Here is a 22,147-nt window from a genome sequence, read left to right as displayed (position 1 = left end):
GTATATTTGTTTCTTTACTGTTGACTTGGCAAATGACCCTCTTTCTTTTTGGTCAAGTATCAGTCCTAAACCTTGGAAAAGAGCCTGAAAGCACCTTAAATGTAATTTGGGAACATCTGTCCTTTGGAGAATAAAATGCTCTAAAAAGTGCGAAATACTATTTTTGATAGTTTCGACCCCAAAGCTGAGTCAGCAGCTCTGTGCAAAGCTACAGTGGTTTTATGCAGATCTATCTCAATGTTTATGTCTCCTTTGAAAGACAGAACCCTGAAGAGTTTGAGGTATCATGGACCGTGTATTGCTTTTGATTCTGTCTCACACATTTCTTTGCCCCTCGCTTGGACCAATACTTCCCCAAGGGACAAACGTTTGAATCCTCTTATCTGCTGTCCCTCTTTTAAGACACTTTTCTGAAAAGATTCCTGATTGGAACCCCAGTGAGACCCAACTTAAAGCCAGCTTCCTCATGTAGTCCCATTCCAGAACCCTAGCTTTCTTCTTGGACTAGGTGCATAATTCCCCCATGCTGGCATTTTCCATGTGGCTCTGAGTCTATTTTACATATTCATTTTTTTAAATGTAAATTCAATTAGTTAACATACAGGGTAGTCTGGGTTTCAAGAGTAGAACCCACTGATTCATCTCTTACATAATGGCTCTTGAGTCTAATTTAGACGGTAACCTCAGAGCACAAAGTTTATGTCTGTATTCAATTGAAGCTCTAAGCAATGCTCAATAAATACAAACTATCCTATAGGATGTAAACTATCCTATACTGGAATTATTGTTACAGGAATTCTGCTGCTGAACGAGTACCTTCTCTTTGATGAACAATGAAATTCTGGCTTTAGATATGTAACCTATTCCAATGTTTCTATGGATGAATCATTTATACACTTATTTTCAATTCATTTCTAGATGTCAAAAACAAAGCACTGAAAAATGAGAATGTTTCCATCAGACCCACCCAAACCGCCACTGTTAAGTGGGCACAGTGAAAGGGAGAGGTTGAACTGGCTTCGGAATCAGGATGACCTGTGCTCTCCCACAGACCCTGCTACTTACTGGCTGCATGGCCTTGGGTAAGACACCTTCCTTCTCTGAGCCTCAGTTTCCAAAACAATAAAATGGAAGACTACTTCCCTCCTAGGGTCATTTGAAAACGTAATGACCACACAACAGGCATACTGTCGGGTACATAGTAGGCATTTGGTAAGCAGTGGATTTTTTTTAAATTTTTAATGTTTATTTATTATTGAGAGACAGAGAGAGACAGCATGAGCATGGGAGGGGCAGAGAGAGAGGGAGACACAGAATCTGAAGGAGGCTCCAGGCTCTGAGTTGTCAGCACAGAGCCTGACGCGGGGCTTGAACTCACAAACCACGAGATTATGACCTAAGTCGAAGTTGGGCAGTAAGTGGTGGATTTTATAGCTACTGCTGCCATTAGGGTTTCCCCTCAGAGAAAGACTGCTCAAAACCACCGCTGTTGTTTCTTTTTTCCTTCTGTTCCCTGTTTGTCGGTATTTAATCAGTAAGATTTCTATCATAGCATAACAGTGGAGAAAGTGAGAAAACCACGCACATATGTGAGATGGCTTCATTCGTTTGAAGGACTGAGACCTAAGGAGCTCAAAAAATGAATAAAAGCCTTAAAAATCAAGATCTGAGACATGGTGGTTGACCAAAAATTGTACCATAGAAGTCATGCAAAGACATTTGTCCAAAAAGTCCCATTTGGGACATGTTCCATTGTTAGTCAATCCTGGCTTTCTAACAAGACATTTTTCCTTTCTCAATTCAAATTTTGAGGAAACGTTCAGAAAGCAGGCCAACTCTACACTCCAAGATAGAGAAGCCCTTGGTACTTTTAAGTAATCTCACTAGAAATGAATTTAAAAAAAAGAGAGAGAGAGAGAATCAGGAAAAAGGAAGAAGAGCCAGGGCTAATGCCAGGCTATGAAAATTCAATGATTTCCCAGCCTGTTTGCCTTGGGTTGACTAATTTGGTTGCCACATGTCTAAAAACACAAAACTTGGGTCATATTACTCAATATTTATTCAGGGACTTTTTTCCCCTAAATGTCTGAGCACTTTGGTAAATGCCAAAGGGATAAAAAGAAAACCAAGAAAGGCAAAGTTCTGGGAAAAGAGTGAGCTCTGACTGAGATTTTAAAAGCTCTCTAAACTTGCAGGATCCAGGTGTGTGGTCCCTTGGTAGAGCTCTAGGCGAGACATCGGCTCCTGCCTTCTACTGGTGCCACTGTTTCCTTTGTAGTGAGACTATTGTCATTTTGTAAATGACACAACATCAATCTTGACATCAGCAGTAGAAATTGGTGTCTTCATAGGAGGTAACCAGTGTACATTGGTTGGTTTGTTTTTTAATGATTCATTTCTTTTGGCAATAAATGTTAATGGGTCTAAAGAAAAAGCTGGTAAAAAAAAAAAAACCAGCTTTAAAATAGCACAACTGCAAGCAAAGAGCAATGAAGGACATGTACCTCATCAATGAGTAAGCTCGGCTCTTGGAAGGACAGCAGTGATGGAACAAGACTTTTTGTTGGAGAAAAAGACAATTATGAGGCAATTATGAGGCATTTAAATACTTGAGAGTAGAGGCATGACTTGTACTTCTTTAACTTTTTCATGTCAAAGGTTTTCTCTCCCTCTCTTTCTCTCTCTCTCTTTCTCTCTTTTTCATCGCAACTTTTAAGCATAGGACAACAAGCCTACAGCAGAGAAAGCCACAGGGAACAGAGAATTCAAGTTTCATTGCAATCAGAGACAGAGCCAAGGTAATTCTATAACAACACCATATAGAGTAAAAGAGGGAGGCTGGAGAGAAAATAAAAGCCCCTCTCGGGTGTTGCTCCTGTCTTTGACATCAGACGAAAATGAAGACTGAAATATACTAAAATGGTCAACATCAGAAGTTTGGTATTTTTAAATAATGTTTCAGTGAAAGGAAATTAAAATTTTTCCTTCAAGAGTATAGATGCTGGCTAGGATGTGGAGAAACAGGAACCCTCTGGCACTGTTGGTGGGAATGCAAACTGGTGCAGCCGCTCTGGAAAACAGTGTGGAGGTTCCTCAAAAAATTAACAATAGAACTCCCCTATGACCCAGCAATAGCACTGCTAGGAAGTGCTGATGCATAGGGGCACATGAACCCCAGTGTTCATAGCAGCACTTTCAACAATAGCCGAATCATGGAAAGAGCCTAAATGTCCATCAACTGACAAATGGATCAAGAAGATATGGCTTATATATACAATGGAATACTACCTGGCAACGAGAAAGAATGAAATCTGGCCATTTGCAGCAATGTGGATGGAACTAGAGGGTATCACGCTAAGTGAAGTAAGGCAGTCAGACAAAGACAGACACCATATGTTTTCACTCATATGTGAATCTTCAGAAACTTAACACAGGACCATGGGGGAGCAGAAAGGGGAAAAAAGTTACAAACAGAGAGAGAGAGGGAGGCCAACCATAAGAGACTCTTAAATACAGAGAACAAAATGAGGTATAATGGGGGTTGGGAGAGAGGGGAAAGTGGGTGATGGGCATTGAGGCGGGCACTTGTTAGGATGAGCACTGGTGTTATATGGAAGTTAATTTGACAATCAATTATATTTAAAAATTTGTTTTTCCTTGAGGAATAAGAAAAGCCTCACAGTGATACAAAGCTTAATATCTTTTGGAAGAATACGCCACACTGTAACATCTCTGTGGTTCAAATTTCTTGTCTGTAAAATGGGTTGTTTTAAGATTAAACAATACATGTTTTAAAAATTGTAACAATTAGGGGTGCCTGAGTGGCTCAGTGGGTTAGACTTCTGACTTTGGCTCAGGTCATGATCTCTCAGTTTGTCAATTCAAGCCCCACATCAGGCTCTGTGCTGACAGTTCAGAGCCTGGAGCCTGTCTTCAGATTGTGTCTCCCTCTCTCTCTGCCCCTTCCCTGCTCACGCTCTGTCTCTCAAAAAATTAATTAACATTAAAAAATTTTAAAAATAGTAACAATTAGGCATGCACATTTCCTCCTATTTTTTTATTTTTTTAAAGATGACAATTTTTTTTCCACATGTTTATTTATTTTGAGAGAGCGCGCACACATGAGGCAGGGAGGGCCAGAGGGAAAGAGAGAGAGAGAGAATTCCAAGCAAGCTCCACATTCAGTGCTCAGCACAGAGCCCAACCCGGGGCTCAACCTCAGGAACAGGGAGATCATGACCTGAGTCGAAATGAAGAGTCGGGTGCTCAGTGAACTGAGCCAGCGAGGCGCCCACTTGTATTTTGTGTTAAATGCCCTTATGGAGCAATTGTGGAAAGGGCTTTGGAATGGCAATCAAGAGGCTCAGATTCTAACCCAGCAGGATCACTGGCCAAATCTGTGATGTTAAGCCTCAGTGGACTTACTGGCAAAATTACAGGTTGGACTAGGTGACTAAGATCTCTTTCAAATACAGCATTGTAGGTTTCTAGAATTTTTTTATATTTTCCATATCTTGCCCAATAGAAAAGTATGAATAATTGCTTCTTTAAGGCAATGTTTGAATCTTGTCCTTTGTTGTTATTGCTGTTGTATTTTTGTTTGGCCTTATTTTGTTTCATCTTTGTTCTGGAACATCTTTGAGTAGATGTTATATTGGAAGAAGACTATACTCTAATTACCCATGCCTAGAGAAAGCCCGGGGATTGACCTGTTCCGTCATATCCAGAGTGCACTGCGGAGATCAGTCTCCAGGCTGGAATCAGTGTGACTCTTGATTTTAAAAGAAAGTTTAAAAAGCGGGGGTTGGGGGAGGTGCCTGGTGGCTCAGCCAGTTAGCTGTCTGACTCTGGATTTTGGCTCAGGTCATGATCCCAGGGTTGTGGGATTAAGCCCCGAGTTGAGCCCCACATTGGGCTCTGTGCTGGGCATGGAGCCTGCTTAAGTAAGATTATCTCTTTCTCCCTCTGCCCCTCTCCCGCTTGTACATTCTCTCAAATAAATAAATAAATGAAAGAAATCAGTTCACCTGTAAGCACAGTCTAGAGAAAGAGGAAACCTGAAAGGTTCTTAAGAGACAGTGATTCTAATTTTTAAATTGGCAAGCAGAAATGAGAATGACTATTTCTTTTCTTTCTTCTGCCAGCCTTGACCTCCTAACCATGGATTAGCTGACAGTGGCCTTGCTGAAAACACTGTCAATATCAACCACCTTAGGCTAATCCCCAATGCGGCCTCACTAACAATGGTCACACTCAATCTTGACCTTCTTCATGAGTGTTTCACTAGCACCCTGTTCATTCCTTTGAACAAATATGTATGGAGCATGTGCTATGTGCCAGGCAAATAGGTGCTCTGAGAGATGTCAACAGCTCTTACATGCAGTCTGCTTTCAAGAACTTCATGACTGGTTTGGGGAAAGAAGTTGCAAGTACTTGAAAAGTAAAGTGACAGTAACAGATATTCCAGGAGGGTGGCAGCCAGCAGAGCCAATAATGGGCAAAGAAGGAAGGCAGAGACAGCAGCCTGGGTGGTAGGTCCAAGGACAGTCTGCATAGGTTTTTCTCTGTCCTATTAAAGTCCAGCATCCCTCTCTCAGCCACACTGTGACTTGTCACCCTATCCACCCTACTGTAGTTGTGCTGCAGACAGTGGTGACATTTTCCTTATCTTTCATTTATATTCTCCTTTGACCTTGATTCTGCCTAACAACACAACCTAGGCCTTACCTGTATCCACTGACTTTTTACATGGATGGCTCCTTGTCCTTCTCCAAGCCTCAGTTTAGCTATCGGCAATTCACGGGGACCTTCTGATCACCGACGAGAAGCAGTCTTCCTATCATTATTCTCTGTCTGGCACCTGAACCATCTGCTTTATAACAATGCTTCTGACCATCTGTAATTATTGCCACTGCCTCACTCAAATACAAGCTCCATGAGGGATGATTTCTCACTTGTTAACTGTAGTGTCCCAGCACCTGGCATTAGTGCCTGGAACATTTGAGGTGCTTTTCTTAGGACGACTGAATGAATATGTTAACCGTGCTTGGTGAAAATGCCTATTTGGCGAAAATGCTCTGGTTAGTTCACATTCAGCCACCAAACTGGACAGCCCCTTTGGGGATGAGGTTCGGTAAAGTCTTGGCACACAGATTTTCCTGAGATGAAGCTTTACCGCATTCTTTATAAGATATGTAAATTCCAGGAGCATGTGTTATCCAGGTCTTTCATGGACGTTCTCTGTGCGAGACTTTGCACCGGTAATTATCTCCCTAAATTAGAAGGCAACCCTTGAAGGCAGGTGAGCAAAGCCTATAGAATGGAGCCCCACACATCTTAGCAGCACCCAATAAATGTTTGGCTTTGATAATGATGACACATATGGGAATACTGACCATTTTAGACATTCCCTGGCATGGTCATTTCTATGTCCCAAAAAGTACCTTTAGCTTTGGGTTGTATTTTCTTCTAGTTAGTCATTTCTAGTCACTGTGTTTTCTGTTTCTTTTCACTGGCAAAGGAGCTTGGTCAAAAGCCTGCTACTTCATTCTCTACCATATGGCAACATGACTGTCTGCCAACCACACCTAAACCTTAATTATACGGTGATTTCCTCCCTGAGGATGTGTGACTGTTTTAACTAGTAAGGAAGCTGATGCACTAAGGTCACATGAAGTTAAAAAAAAAATGTTTTGGGCAAAACACTCAAAAATCCATGTGGAATAATCTTATTCCACTGAATCATGTCCCCTGTTGTTGAACAGCCCTAAAGCACTCCTTGTTAATAGGTGATTCTGTCCTCCTGGAGTGGAAACCTATGAGTAATCTATGTGTCACTGTGAGTCATGTCATGGCCACCACTTCCAATCCTCATCATCTGAAAGTTGGCAAGAAGAATTCAGACCACTCAACTCATAACAGGAAGAAGCCAGGATGGAGGAAAGACCCAATAACCAATTTTATTGATTAAAAAAAAAAGATACCAAGAAAGGAGGATAACCAAGGGTAGGAACAATGCCTTCTTCATCACCATGGAAAACATTCTCTTCTTTGGCATCTGTTCCCAATGTGCTTTTGGTACTAACACAGGTGTTCTTCCTTCCACATCCTTGAGTCTTTTTCCAGATTTCTCCTATTTTTAGATTGCTTTTAAACTTGTAAATTACTTTCAAGAAAAGACTGTGATAACAATATGCTGAAGCAAGAGGAAGGACAAACTGGGGCAGGCAAGTGTGTAATTCCCTGGCCATTGACAGAGCTTCTGTTTGCCAGCTTTCTTCTTATGACACTTCTTTTCCTCTGCAATTCCAATTAACATGGCACAGAGTTAATGGCATGATTAGCTTATTGGAAAGTTGGCACCTTTAAAATAAAGTGTCTTAGGGATAAACGGGAAGATTTTATGAACTCAGGGGACCCCAATAAAAACATATACTGATTAGGTAGGTAGGTGGGAGAAGAGATTCTGGAAAAACAGATTTCATAAGTAAAATGTTTGCCATAAACTGGTTAAAGGAAAGTATGTGTGTAACAGTGGATTTAGGCCAAAGTGGGGACATCTTAGGATGTATAATTTTTTATAGTCAAAGAGGGAGTTATTCACAAGGACGTCTGCTCCCTTTTTGCTATTCAGACGTGTTTTGCAGACTTTTGCTAAGCTCCTTCATCTCATTCATTTGATTATTTCTATTAAGATTTTTTAGGGATAGTGATCACACCTCCTTTGGTAGCATCAGTAAACTTCTTTCTTTACTACAAGATCTGTTAGTTTGGGGATAAAGTTCCTTGGTCAGAAGGATTGTTATGATTTTCCTTCCTGGAGACTTCCATTTTAGAATGAGTCCCAGCTCTTCCCAAGGCTACAGGGGCACTAGCTTGCTGGCCACTGTGGTTGGGTGGTCACCGAGTAATATTAGATAGTTAACTTCTTGACTGGAGAGAGCCCATATTTTTATGCCAAAGCTTATCTCTAATTAGTCACAACCCCAGACCCAATTTATACAAGAATTTTCTACCCCTTCTCACATTTTCCACAATGCAATAGTCTAAAACATTTTTTCATAGAATCGTATCATTAAGTCTTTACATAATAGTTAGGAGTGGGGCTCCAGGGGACTAGAAGTCAGATAATGGGGTTTTCACTCTGTCTGTCCCTAAAAAGTCATGTGATTTTGTTTTCCAGCATGCAATCTTAAGAATGTAACTTTGCCAAATGGGTTTCCATTTCTATTGCTGTCAAAGAGGGTATTACACTAGATGGTTTCAAATATCTCTTCCTGATTTTAACTTACAAAGTCCTTTTCAAATACTTGGCCGATGGAGAAATCTAATAATAATATATTTACTCAATTTTTGTAATCTATTAACAATGGATTAACTACAGTTTATAAAATTCCATGGCTACAGATCTCTATAGTCAAATATGTAATGTTCTTGATGTCTTAAATAACATTGTTGATGAGGTTTGTGGATATCACAGGGTTATTTCAACATTGTATGGATGCTTATTTTCTTTTAAGTAATTTTTAAAGAAAATGATCAGATCTGACAGGTATTGAAACAATTGAGAAGATAGCAAAGATGAAAAAACTGTTTTTGCCAAGTTCTGGAATTTTAAAACAATTTTACACTGAAAGATGTGGGACATATTTCTCATAAAAATGTTTGTGTAAATGTGTGCTTACGTGGTATGTGTGGGTGTCCATATGGGGGTGTGTGACTCAGCTCACAGAATCCTGGGTTGAACTATAACAGTGCTATAAACATGAGAACCAGAAGCTGCTCAAATTCCCCACAGGGAAAAGGACAAACCTGTGGCATTGTGAAAGCTCTTACTTGTTTGGGCTTTCTGTAGAGCTAAAACTGCCAAGCCCTATCACCATTACCTAGTCTTATGCCAACTAGATCTGGTAACTCATTCTGACATATCAGTTTCTAGGTAGGAGCTCCAAGACAATGGCTCATGTGGTATCAGTGCCGGCTAGAGTCAGCTGCAAACAACCCCCCCCCCCCACACGCACAATGTTTTAAATAGATATTTCAGATGTTTCCAATTTAAGTGGAGCAAGGCAGAGTGTGTGATGTTCCAAGTGAAGTCAATTGCCAAGCTGTGCTGGTTGGTACAACCAAGTGCTATATCAACGGAGTCATAAATTGCTGCATAATGCAGACATAAGGAGGGAAAGTGGCAAAAAAAAAAAAAAGCAAGCATGCATTAAAGATGAATCCTTAAGGATATTCTTCCATTAAACTCTGAGCATTTACAAAGTGACACCATCCCACCAGGACCCAAGTAATATGTGAGCCTTTGGAACAATTTGCAATATGTGTTTCAAAGTGCAGACAAAGCTACTAGGTAAGTTTTATTGGTCCCTCTAGAAAGTTTTTTGACAGGACTGGAAAAATAATGTTACAAAGGATCCAGTAACAACAGATTCTAGGCCTGTTAGTTAGATTCCAAGTTGATGCCTCTTCCAAAAGTAGAGCATCCAGAAAAACAATATGTTCCCCAGACTAAGAGAGGAGGTCCAACGTTTATGATTCAGGGAAGTTTGGTAGATAGTCTGTTACACACAGGGTGCAGATCTGTTGGTGCAAATCTGCTTACCCTTTTGTTTGTTTCAACAAAGACTATCATAAAGATGGGTTTCTCCAAGATCATCCCCTGTGGGAACTTAAAAATAAAAGACAGGTGGATATATCACCGGCTTTCCAAAGTCTATCCTGCTTCTCAAGGTTTCTTTAAGAATTAGGACAGCTGAGAAGACAAGTCTGCATACATCCAGTCCTGTACAATGACTGCAGTGACCAATGGCCAATGAATCAATTACATCTCATGCACCCTACTTAACCTTTGGGTATGATGAATATTTAGAGTGTGCTTTTGTGGGCTCAAGCCAAAAGTTAACCACAGCCTAGAGATTTTTGAACCTCAGGAAAATAACCAGAAATCTATGTTCCCCGCTTTATATTCAGTGCAGTTGGAGGGAATAGAATTCCATTAAAGGGAGAGAATGTAATTGTGTTCATAACTTCGGAGTTGAGAGGTTGCATTTATGTGGTTGGTGCTTTTCTTCAAAAGATCATAAAACACCTCACATATGCTATTTCATTTATATTTCAAATATATTTTTGGTATAAGAGCACAATGTAGTTTTACCAAAAAATGTATTAATAATTTATAGAGTTTAGCAAAACTAAGCAAAGTAACATTTATTTAATTTAATAAATAGGGAAACCCAACATCTAGTACCATTCAGAATAAAAAATGGTCAGTAGGTGGGTACACTTTAACCCTTAATGAAAATTTTAATTTTATTTTCCTTTTCTCAAATTCTCCAGATCACATTAATTATTCTCCTTTCATAACTCTATTGCATTAAGTGCTCAAGTTTGACAACTTAGTACATAGTTATACGCTGTCATATTGTCTTCTTTGTTTTCTATGGGTTTGAGTTTTAAAAGCTACTAAGCGGAGACACTGGGGTGTATTGGAAATGGCACTAGAGAGTCGAACTCCACGTGCCAATCTTGTCTCTGTCACTCATTATCTGTCAGCAAGTTCCTCGTCCTTCCTGTGCTCCGGTATTTTTACTAAAAGGTGAAAGAAAAGTCCAAAATGCCTTACAGGATTGTAAGTGAAGTTCAAGATGACTTTTCTCAAAATACTTGGCAGATAAGTAAGGCAATATCATTGTAAACTCTGTGAAGGCAGAGACAATATTTTCTACCTCTTTTACATACTTCCTAGGATCTAATGTTGGATGAATATGATTTCCCAAGTAACTACTTAATAAACATTTTTTGGTAACAATCATTGAGCACTTATTATTTGCCGGGAACCATTGTTAAGTGCGTTACATGGAATATTTTCATGTTTCACTCCCCTAAGACGTGATGTTGTTATTAATCCCTATACTGCAGATGAAGGAAGGACACCTCAGGCTGAGGAAGAGGCTGAGGGAGGATGATGAGCCTGTCCAAGGGCACCTGGCTGAGGCTCCTTGACTCCTGGTAGTTTGGCTACCAAGTTCAAGTTCTGAAAGCCTTTCCTCTGCTTGCCTCTCACAGAACCAGAGGTCCTGAATAAGTGCAGAGGTTATGAAATGTGCTTCCTAAACTATTAAAAAGTGGAAGAACTTTTAAGAGGTGGATAGAAATTGGAGAGAGTGCGTTGGGTATCATTTCAACCCAGAAGTTGAAATAAAGAGACCAACTTCTTGACTGGATTGGTTTGCAATCATACGATTTTTATAAGACATGTTTAGTTCAGAGAAATGCTCCTAAACATTTGATTTGGCAAGAAATTGAGAATTGAGGTTAGAGCCTGTAAGCTATTTCTATTCTTCTCCCGATCATCTAGTTGCACATCCCTCCCCGAAACGTGGGAGCAAAAACGCGATTTTTGCACGAGGCCAACGGGAACAAGATAATTGCGTGGATCCAGTACCCATCCATTACACGCGGCGCCGTAAGTCACCAAGCTGCCACGACCTCAGCTTTCTGGAATCCCCAAGTTGTTTGAAATACTCCATGATTGCCATTTTTGGAAGAGCCATATTATACTGTCTTTGCCTTCGGCGCTTTCAAAATAAAATTTGAGTGTTTACCCTTCAGAGAGCATGCTCATGTGATAGAACAGTGGGAAACATGAGAAAACAAATCAAAATCTGTATCTTCCAATGTGAGCATGGGCAAGCATTAGGGAACTGGCTAAGAAATTAAGAAATTAAGTTGGGTAGTTCTCTTTTTAGTTCTGGTGTGATGAACATTACATTTGTTAGCAGAAATGTGGGTCTGCTTTTCCCTCGCACACACCTCACACGCATGCCAACTCCATGGGGCAGAAAAGGCGGGGAGTCTTCTAAATGGGTAATTCTTGAACAAAGCAAGCAAAGCATTTGGCCTGAGTAGAGATGGAATGATCAGATGGCCACACAAATTAAAATGAGTTCATGTCCAGGGCTTATTTGAGCCTTTACACCATGGAATTGAAATTAAGTTTTCCTATCTTATATTTTTCTTTCTATTGATTGTAACGTGTTTACTGAACCCCTGGGTGGGTATGAAAGGGCAGTGGCCTCCCCCCACCACCCACCACCCCACAAGAAGCTCACAGTATAGTGAGAAAAACAGATATATCAACAAGTGTTTTAAATGAGCTAACTAAAATAATGGAGGCTCTACTGTAGAGCTGCAGCACAAAGGAGGAATTAACTGTATCTTAATATATGAGAAAAGAGTCACAGAAAAGGAGGGAGTAATTGCACTGAGTTCTGAAGGAAAAATACACATTGTGACAGGGAGGAAAAGTCTGGAACGGATGGAGCAGAGTGATAAAAAGCTGTATTACTCATTCCTAATAGTGGATTTTCACCTCATTCCTTCCTCACAACAGTGCCATGTAGGGGCATGTCATTGTCCTAATTTTAGAGGGTCAGAGAAGTAGACGTCTCAAGAATGTAGGGCTGGTAGGTGATATGATCTGGACTCTCGTGTTGCCACAGCTGAGCATTTGGGAGCTCTGAGGAGAGGAGGAAGGTGGAACTGGAGGGAAATAGGGTCAGATGGTGGAGGGCCTCTTACAAAGAGACGAGGGACTTCATTCTTTAGTGCCAGGGACTCAGGAATGGATTTTTTTTCGGCAGGGGAGTGGGCAACGGGAACATTTTTGCCTTTCAGATAGCATCCTGGTAACTGCACGGAGCTTGCTTTGGGCTGGGCATGAGACAAACATCAGTGCTGTATAGATTCAGAAAGTTAGCACAAATAACGTGACCCATCCTGCTACTTTTAGTGGTCAGGATGCTTGAGGCTTCTCTGATTCCTAAACTTCCACCGTAATATCTCACTATCCATCGTCTCCCACTATCTCCCAGGCCTCTCCTGCTTATCTTTCTTTTAACCTATTAGGTACATAGGTATCTAAGTTACTAAAGACACAAAGTACACATTCAGGCATAAAGACATGTGACTCTTAATGTATGAGGGTGCTCCGAGGGGCTTTCTAAATAGTCCAAATATACATCCGGAAAGCCCATGCACCCCTGTATTAGAAACCTGCAGGAACGCAGCCCACCAAAGGCTCTATACCCACTGGAGGGGTGTCCACCCGGCAACCTTCCCCCCAAGAGTCCAGCTGATCTTGCCTGGCCCCTGAGAAGCCTCACTTTAAGCCGCTTGATTCATAAAAAAAGAAAATTTATGAAAACACAATATCAGATATGACATAAATTGTCTCAGGATATATATTTTTCTTATTTTAGAGTGGGGAGGGGGGCAGAGGGAGAGAGAGAAAATCTTAAGCAGGCTCCCTGCTCAGTGCACAGCCCGACATAGGGCTTGATTCCACGACTCTGGGAACATAACCTGTGCTGAAAAAAAGAGTTAGACTGGGCCCCCCGGGCCCCCCAACCTTAGTATATTTTAAATTGCTAATTCCACTAGTATATTTAAAATATAATTGGGGCACCTGTGTGGCTCAGTTGGTTATGTGTCCAACTTTGGCTCAGGTCATGATCTCACGATTCACTTGAGTTCAAGCCCAGCATTGGGGTTTTTGCTGTCAACACAGAGCCCACTTTGGATGCTCTGTTTGTCTCTCTGTCTCTCTGTCTCTCTCTTTCTCTCTGCCCCTCCTCCACACTTGCACTCACACGTGCACGCACTCTCTCTCTCTCAATAATAAAGAAATATTTTTAAAAAGAGAAATACTTAGATATGCTTTTTAAAAAATAATTTAAGATAAAATAAAATATAGTTACATATATATGAAAACCCCAGAAACAAATGGATATTTGTACTTTGATAGAAACTAGTATTTCTCATTGTATTTTTGTGTCACTTGGTTTCATTTTTAAAGACTGTAATCCCAATTCAAATCTAAGCCAGGCTGTCTGCATCTGAGGCTGCAAGAACTCTTATTCTCTCTTCTTTGCCTCTTTCCAGCCCCTTACACCATAATTTCTCCCCTCCGGTCTTGTGATGGACAGACCTCCTGAGACTCTCTTCCTTGATTCCACTGCTCATAATACATTCTCTGCAAACTGAGGGGAGGTTCCTCTTTGCCAATTATCTGGAGGAGCTGTAGGCAAACGAGAACTCCAGAACGGAACACAGAAAAAGGCGAGACACCCTGAATACCTCAAAGAAACCTTCTGCTTTCAGAGAACCAAACATTTACCTCTCAAAGAGTTTTAGGAAAGAATAAAAATTAAAAGCGAAAAAAGAGAAATACAAAACCTTCTTCATGTTTGCCGGGGAAACAGAAAAGCCTTTTCCACAAGAAAAGTCCTTTCTGTGCTGAAATTGGCAGCCAGACGGCCCGCACATTTATCTCCTGCACAGAAAGTGCTCTGTCAGGCAAGCTGTGACTAACAATACACTGAAAAACATGCCACAGACTTCCCCTGTATTTTATTTGGCAGAGAGGAATTATTCCTCGGCACAAAGTATTTGCAACTGGCATCGGTTAAACAAGAAATTACAACCTTTAAAAGCCCTATTTATCATTAGCTGCAAAAGTGCAGACTTCACCGTCAATTACTCTGACAAAAGATTACAGGCCATCAACACAGCACACCGGAGAGCAACAGCCTTGGGGGCCAGCGGGGCCTCCCTGAGGGAGGATTAGAACTTAACGGCCTGGAGCCCCTTCTCCAGGGACCCCCCAACACCCTCCCACCCACCCTCCTCCCCTGTGTGGCTGCCTCCCCCACCTCTAGCATGCTCTCTCTCTGCCTCACCAGCAGAGGCTGGTAGACCAGCAAGCCTTCCCCAGAAAGACGGGATGGTTGTGGAAGTCAGTACTTAAGGGGCTGAGTCAAGTCGGCAGCAACTTTGCTCCAATTCTGCTCTGAATGGGTTCTGTTGATAAAAATGGAAATTGCAAGATTGATTTCCCAAAGCTTAAGAAATAATATGGTGTTACTCCTTTCAGCTGCTCCATTTAGTGGGTCAATGGTCAGAAAAACAGTGGATTTTAATAAGCAAAAGGTCTCTACTGTGATGCTGAACCACCCTCCCAAACACTGAATGGTGGCTATGTATTCTTGGAAGAAGGCTTTTTGCATTTCACTGAGGCATCAACCCATCTTTAAATGATTTCATCCTCTAGGGACAGAAAAACTAAGAGATGCTTTGTTCTCCACACTTTAAAATTTAAAAAAAAAAAGTGTATGCTCAAGTGCTTATGTAAGTGACAAGAGATCTTTATTAAGAAACATACGTATACATCCTTACTTAGCTTCAACTGTCCAAAGTCTGAGGTCATTATGAGTGTTACCGCCACTTTGTTGCCAGTTAAATTAGTTTAACTAGTCCTGAGAGTCCTGGAACTTCTCTCAGAGGCTTACGGATTAATATTATCATTTTCTTCGATACTTTATCTTTATTGGCTATATTTATCTTGGTATATAAACATCAATATTTCATGAAAATTAAATAAAATAACATATGTAAACTCCTTATATATGATTTGCTACAGAGTGTTCAATAAATGATGATGTTGCTGATGTTTATAAAGATGAGGACAGGGCACATGCGGTGTGAAGAGTTATACTTATAAAGGCGTTTTACTATGAAAGAATCCCTGTGAGTATACACACATGTATCCATGTATCCATGTATATGAATACAACTTACACACACGGTATACATATTTTTTTAATGTTTATTTAATTTTGAGAGACAGACAGAGTGCAAGCAGGGGGAGGGTAGAGAGAAAGAGAGAGAATCTGAAGCAGGCTCTAGGCGCTGAGCGGTCAGCACAGCTCTCGATGTGGGGTTTGAACCCACAAACCGTGGGATCATGACCTCAACTGAAGTCAGATGCTCAGCCAACTGAGCCGCCCAGGCGCCCTCCCCACTTTTTTTTTTTTGGTATATTGTTAACTATATAAAACAATATTTAGCAAAAAAATAAGAAAGACTAGAAGGAAATAAATCAAAATATTAAAAGTACTCCCCTCTGAGTGATACAATAATGAATATTTTCTCCTTATTGCCTTTCCTATATTCTATTCTCATTTTCTATGATGAGCTTGTCTTACATTTATTATGAGAAAAAATGAATAGGAAAAAAATAGATACAAAAATAGAAAAGTTACAGGCAAGAAAAAGATACAGACTAAAATATTATACTTGTCAGGTGACCATGAACGCACACACTAGTTTATATCCAATATGCTAACCCTCCATGGAGACAATTGTTCCCATTTTACAATAGAGTAACCGAGAGCCTAAGACATGAAGTGGTTTGCCCAGTGGATTTGCCCAGTGCTGCAGCCAAATCCCTTTCTCTTTGATGCGTCTTGGACTGATGAGTGTGTGTGCACACGCACACATGTATGCACATATACGCATGCATACAAGTGTGCACTCACGGACACTTGCAGGTTCACATTCCACATCTTTTCCCGTTAATGCGTGTTTAGGCCGTGGGTCTATTCTTGTATGAAGCTCCTAATCTCTCCAGATTAGAGCATGCCCTGCACATTCAGTCTGTTATGTGTATAAAAAATAATCAGAGGGCTATCACTTGTGGGTGACCTCCTTTAAAAATCGCGGGAGTTTGGATAGCTTTATTTAGTTGTATTAGGTTCAAAGAATGTGCCGGACAGATTTTCAGTCCAAAAATAATCTCCTTTTATTGGTGCTCTAAATTAACTCATGGAGGAGTGAGCTGAGCTAAATTAAAGCTTTCATACGGCGAAACCCAGGGATTTTTACTGAGTGGTAAACATTTTCTCTCTCTGTGAGAACTTTACTGTTTCCTTCCTCTAAGAGAGGCTGGGCTTAAATGCAAGGAAAGTAGCTCAAAGCAGATCTTGGAGAATTCATTTTATTTGACAAAGACTCTTAGTTTAAGCCCCCTGGTGTGGGACATTTAAAATTTTATAGGTCTTCCTAGCTTTTAAAGTAATTTGCATGTAAATAAAGATACTAATTTTTAGCACAAAGGGCAAAATGTGCTCTTTGCCCTTTTGAAACTGGAAAATTGGATTCGTAAGTCACTGGGGAAAGTCTTTTTACTTACAAAGAACTCTGAACGGCTTGACAAATCTTAACCGCATCCCTCGGCACTGCAGTTTCACCTTGTGTTATCTTTTTGTAACCACTGACAATGGATCCTGGCTGAGAACTGCTCACTAGGCGACAGGCAGCCAAAGACCTAAAATATGATATTGAGATTCAAGGCTGCCTCTTTTTCTATAATACAGACGTGTCCCGGCTGGTCGTGGCTGGTGATGCATTTGCCATCATTCCTGCACTGTGGGACTGACGCCCGCTGCGTTTCTAAATAGCCACAAAAAAGCGTGCCCGGCTTGTCTTACTGTCACATGGCCCTGGGACCTTTCCTGGGTCACTCTCTCCTTTGCTCCTGCCTACCTCGTATCGTGGATGAGTGACTGGCCAGGTGTGAGGTCGTATGGGACTTTGGACATGCCCATCACCACTGACAGAGCGACCCGAGAGGCCAAAGCCTTCATGTGGAAGTTTAGAGGACAGCATGTCTCCATTTTATTCTTCCACACTGAACATCTGGAAGCTCCCAGAAAAAGCATCCTCGGTTAGGTTAAGCCTGTGCTGGGTTCAGCTGAGGTTCCAGCAAAGGTCCCAGAGAATAGAACAAAAAAAAAAAAAAAAAAAAAAAGAGAGAAGATAGCCAGATTTCTTGTTGACGAGAGAAATGAATTTGAGGTGACCGGAACTAACAGAAACTATCCTTGGCTGGGAGCTTTTGTGTCCAAGTGAAAAGAACTCAGGCCACAACTAACAAGAGAAAAGGCTTCTTTTTGGTCCTGACTCTGAAAGGAAAACACTCTCCTCTAACTGTGGCTGTGACTCTCCCACATGTATACATTCTCAGCATGAAAGAGTGACATTTCCACCAAGGACATTCCCTCCCTCCACCAAGGGTATGTGAATACTTTCCGTAAAGATTTTGCTAAAAGAACGGGGTGGGTAGGGGTAAGGGATGGAATGGGTGGGTGCAGAATGCCAATATAGCATCTGCTTCTGAGCGGTCACAACCAAAATGCAGCTATGGGGAGCCATGGGTGGAACGTAGTGGTCATTGACCAGGAGCTGGAGTTCCAGCCCTACTTCTGCAAATACCTAGCTGATCTTGTGCAAATCACCTCAGTTTCCCCTTTCTGCAAACAAGAGGTTTGGAGACACCCTCCGCAGCCCCTTCTTGGCCCTGACAGTCCATCGGGAGCAGTTAATGCCTTCGGCCATGGTCACATCAGATATCTTACACCTCAGGACTCCAAAGGCATCCCAGTGGGTGACCCAGACCCAACTGCACGCAAGATCAGATCTCCCCCAGTGCATTGGCTTCTTGGGCTCAGCCAGTTTTCTAATTTGTTGCCCGAAGAGTCTGAAGGACAAATTAGAAGAGCTGATGCCCTCAGTCACCTCTTAATTCCTATATGCATTGTTACTCCAACAACAAAAACATCCTTAGATGTTACTGTACTTGACTTTTTATCTATAGGAACACTTGAAGTGCAGCTGTTACTCATTTAGCTTCCAGTGGCTGGAGCAGGAAAAGGGAAAAAGAACATCAGTGAAGTTTTATTTACAATCTGCTCTCATTGTGAAATAGTAGAAGTCCCTGAATCAATAAAAAGATGCGCTTGTTTCTAAAAGCATAAATATGCCTTCTTAAAGCACTGGTACACACAGGGGGCACATTTCCCAGATTTTCAGTGCCATCCTGATCATTTTCCCCATAAGTATGCACACACTTCTTAGTCCACATGACTAGCTTTTCAAAGAGAAAATGCAGTTACATAAAAAAAAAAAAACAAAAAACCCATGCCTCTTGGGGTGTCTGGGTGGCTCAGTCGGTTAAGTGTCCGACTTCAGCTCAGGTCATGATCTCGTGGTTCATGAGTTCAAGTCCCATGTCCAACTCTGTGCAGACAGCTCAGAGCCTGGAACCTGCTTCAGATTCTGTGTCTCCGTCTCTCTCTGCCCCTTCCCTGTTAGCGCTCTCTCTGTCTCTCTCTCTCTGTCTCTCTCTCTCTCTCTCTCTCTCTCTCTCACAAAAAAATAAATAAACATTAAAAACTTTTAAAAACATGCCTCTTACAGGGCGGATGTATTATACATGCACACAAGCAGATACACACACAAACATTTCATATAAACTTTATAAAAACAATTCGCACCACACAAAGAAAACAGCTGCTCTGGGAGACGGTGTCCTCCCTATCCGTGAACATCTTTAAGCAAGCCTGGCTTCTGTCTGCCAGGAATCCTGGAGAAGGAATTCCAGATCCTAGAGTAGATCTGATTCGACCACTTACAAACTCAAGTTTGAATTCAAGGATTCTCTCAAGTCACTATGTTTTCCTAAATTCATTTATAAAAATTGTTCCAACCTTCCTCCTATGTTTCATGTGTTGGCCTGTACAATAACAAACCCAAGTGAGAAACCGAAACTTTGTGGTACTGACATTTGGATTTTGGACACACCTGCACATAGAAATCGACATGCTCGGGATGAAGTCCTTTGTGGTAGCGCTCTTTCTCAGTGAAAACTGAGGTGCTTCAGAACACGAAATCTGTATTTGCCTCAGGGAATCTCTGGGTGGCACATGATCCTATACCCACTTCTCACAAGCGGAAAACATGACCATTAGGAAGTAAAGATTTGTAAATAAGATGGAATTATTGCTCCCCACCGTTTTACTTTGGGGGCAAAAACTCACCCGAGTTCTACAGAACGTAGAAGTCTACATCTCGCCGTCAGTAAGATCAGATTTCTGAGAAAATACATTTTCCTGGATCCCTTGTCTCATCTGGAAATGTAGTCCAGATCTGAGTTTCTCAACGTTTGAACTCAGTCTCTGAGAAACTCCAAGGAATAAATGGACCCACCCCCTTCATTGCCTGCCCTCCATCATACTACCTTTACCACCAAACTAACTTCCTACATAAAAGGTTTCCTTTTAAGAGTCTGGCTGAGCAAGTTTTACTCAGCAACACAAATTTTCAAATTATTTACGATGGTGAGTGCAGAGTTTAGTGGGTGTGGGGGATGGGGGAGGTGGGAGATCGCAGCCCAGCAAGAAAGTCAACTGTTATTCTTTCCTGGTCCCCTTCGTAAGGAAGGCAGGACTGCCATCTCAAATATCCTGTTTCCTGAGAGCCTGCCTCTAAGATTGGTATGTGCAGGAAATTACATCATTGCAGAATTCGGTCACACTGACCCGAGGTGCACCCATATTCCAGCATTTGCCCTCTGACCCCACCTCCTTAATCACATTTGCATGCTGTCTCCACTCCTTATAGTAATATTTAGAACCCTTTCTACAGCATATTCTATCTTGCAAGTCATTTATCAATGCTAATTCATCTTTTCTCACCTTTATTCCGCTGAGGCAGAGCCCTGTGATTAGAAATAATAACAAAACCATGGTATTTGGCTTTTCTGTAGCTTCTGTCTCCTGAGAACTCTACATATATTAACAGCACGCACATGGGTCTCCCAGAATGGCTCAGGTCACAGGAGGGCTGGGGGAGAATGCTGTGTGACTAGCCCGAGTGGAATAAATTGAAGGTTGGGTTGGAACTGAATCAAGATGCCGCTGTTAATATGCCCGACTATTTAGGAAAAGTTCCAGGATCGCTTAATGATGAAAAGCAATAAGGCTGTCAAAATTTGCCTGGAATATATATAGGATTAGGCCAGCTCCTAAAATTTCCTAAGGTACCTCAGGGTCAAGGGCTTTCTGCAGAAGGTAAGCCTTCTTGATGATATGAAAATTTCAAAAGCCCCAGATGTAGAAAAATGTAAGAGAGGTAGGGGTGTGTGTGTGTGTGTGTGTGTGTGTGTGTGTGTAAGAGAGAAGGAGAGAGACAGAGACAGAGAGAGAGAGAGAGAGAGAGAGAGAGAGTTAAGTATTTCTTTCACTTATTTCCACAAAGATTCTCTATTGGCCCCATTCCAAACCTCATTACTTGTAGACTCTCATTTCTTATCTTGAAAAAAATGATTCTACATCCAGGACAAATCTGACTAACAAATAATAAGAGAATGCTAGTGGTCTGAAATAAAAAAGTCTTCAGATTCCATCAAATACATGTAATACAGCAACTTAATGTAAGATTATAATGCTTATTATAATGTAAGGTTATACTCAATAATAATGTAAGGTTATCCTTTAGTTACTTTCTAGAGAGTTAGCTACATGCTAATACACAGTTCAATAGTGAATCAAGGAAGGACATTCTGAAACATTTACTAACTCCTATTTATTGGTATTTTAAGGCCTTCTTTTGAGTTAAATAAACCTTTCAAATCAATAATTTAATCAAAGATGTTAGAACTATGGAAAAATAAGAAATTAGTTCTTAACTCATAAGGATTAGTGGAAGGAAGTTATTGGAAGGACTTCCTGATCATGGACAATTGCTAATATAAACACCTATTCTTTCCTGGAAATGTATAGAAATGTATTTCCTGGAAATGGATTTCTGGAATGGATCCTTCCTACTCTAATTTTAAACTGCCAAGATAAAGATATCTCTTCCATCATACAATTTGTTCCCCTTTCTTCCAGAGGATCCCTTTCTACTTTATATTGCATTTGTTTGTTTCTGTATCTAATCTAGAGTCTAGATTCTAGATCAATCAACCAACTCTTAAGTTTCTTGAAGAACAAGGAACTTTATACCCCGCAGAGTGCTTAACATAGTACCAGGTACACACAGTTGTACAGTAAATATTTCTTGAATAAATGTTGCAATAAGGCTGGCTTAAGTGTTGTGATAAGGCACCGTGTCCCCTATCCCAACAGAAGGTCCCACAGTGCCCTGAAACTTGCTGCCAGAACTCTGTGAATCACCCAGAGCACAAGGGTTAACATTTTCTCATTTTCCATTAAGCCCTCAGGATTACACTCCTTTATTTTATTTATTTTCAATACTATACTTTTCACTCACATAAGAACAGGGAGGGGGGGAAAGGGGAGGAGGAGGAGAGGAAGGAAGAAGGGAGAAAAGGAGGGGTGAGGGAGGATATGCAGGGAGGCAGAAGGGGGAGAAATAGAAGAAAGGAGAGGGAAAAAGAAAGGGAGAGAAGGAGGAAAGAAGGACTCTGAGGAAAACATAATTCAATGTAGCTGAAAAAAAA

General features: G+C 41.0%; 1 protein-coding gene and 1 long non-coding RNA gene across 4 annotated transcripts in view; one reads left to right on the top strand and one right to left on the bottom strand.

Moving 5' to 3' along the window:
* The window catches only part of PRRX1 (paired related homeobox 1), a 72,003-nt gene that overhangs the window by 23,932 nt on the left and 25,924 nt on the right, over window positions 1–22,147 (bottom strand). The window lies entirely within an intron of this gene.
* Window positions 1–22,147, top strand: part of LOC115288058 — a 31,948-nt gene that overhangs the window by 6,188 nt on the left and 3,613 nt on the right. The window contains exons 2-3 of one of the 2 annotated variants that reach the window (XR_003906792.1): window positions 919–1,082; window positions 11,363–11,615. This is a non-coding gene — a long non-coding RNA (uncharacterized LOC115288058). Of the gene's footprint in view, window positions 1–918; window positions 1,083–11,362; window positions 11,616–22,147 lie in introns of those variants that run through there. The other variant, XR_003906791.1, reaches the window with a different exon arrangement.

Source organism: Suricata suricatta, chromosome 3 (assembly GCF_006229205.1).
Source record: "Suricata suricatta isolate VVHF042 chromosome 3, meerkat_22Aug2017_6uvM2_HiC, whole genome shotgun sequence".
Classification (NCBI taxonomy): Eukaryota; Metazoa; Chordata; class Mammalia; order Carnivora; family Herpestidae; genus Suricata; species Suricata suricatta.
This window is presented reverse-complemented; position numbering and strand designations above follow the sequence as displayed.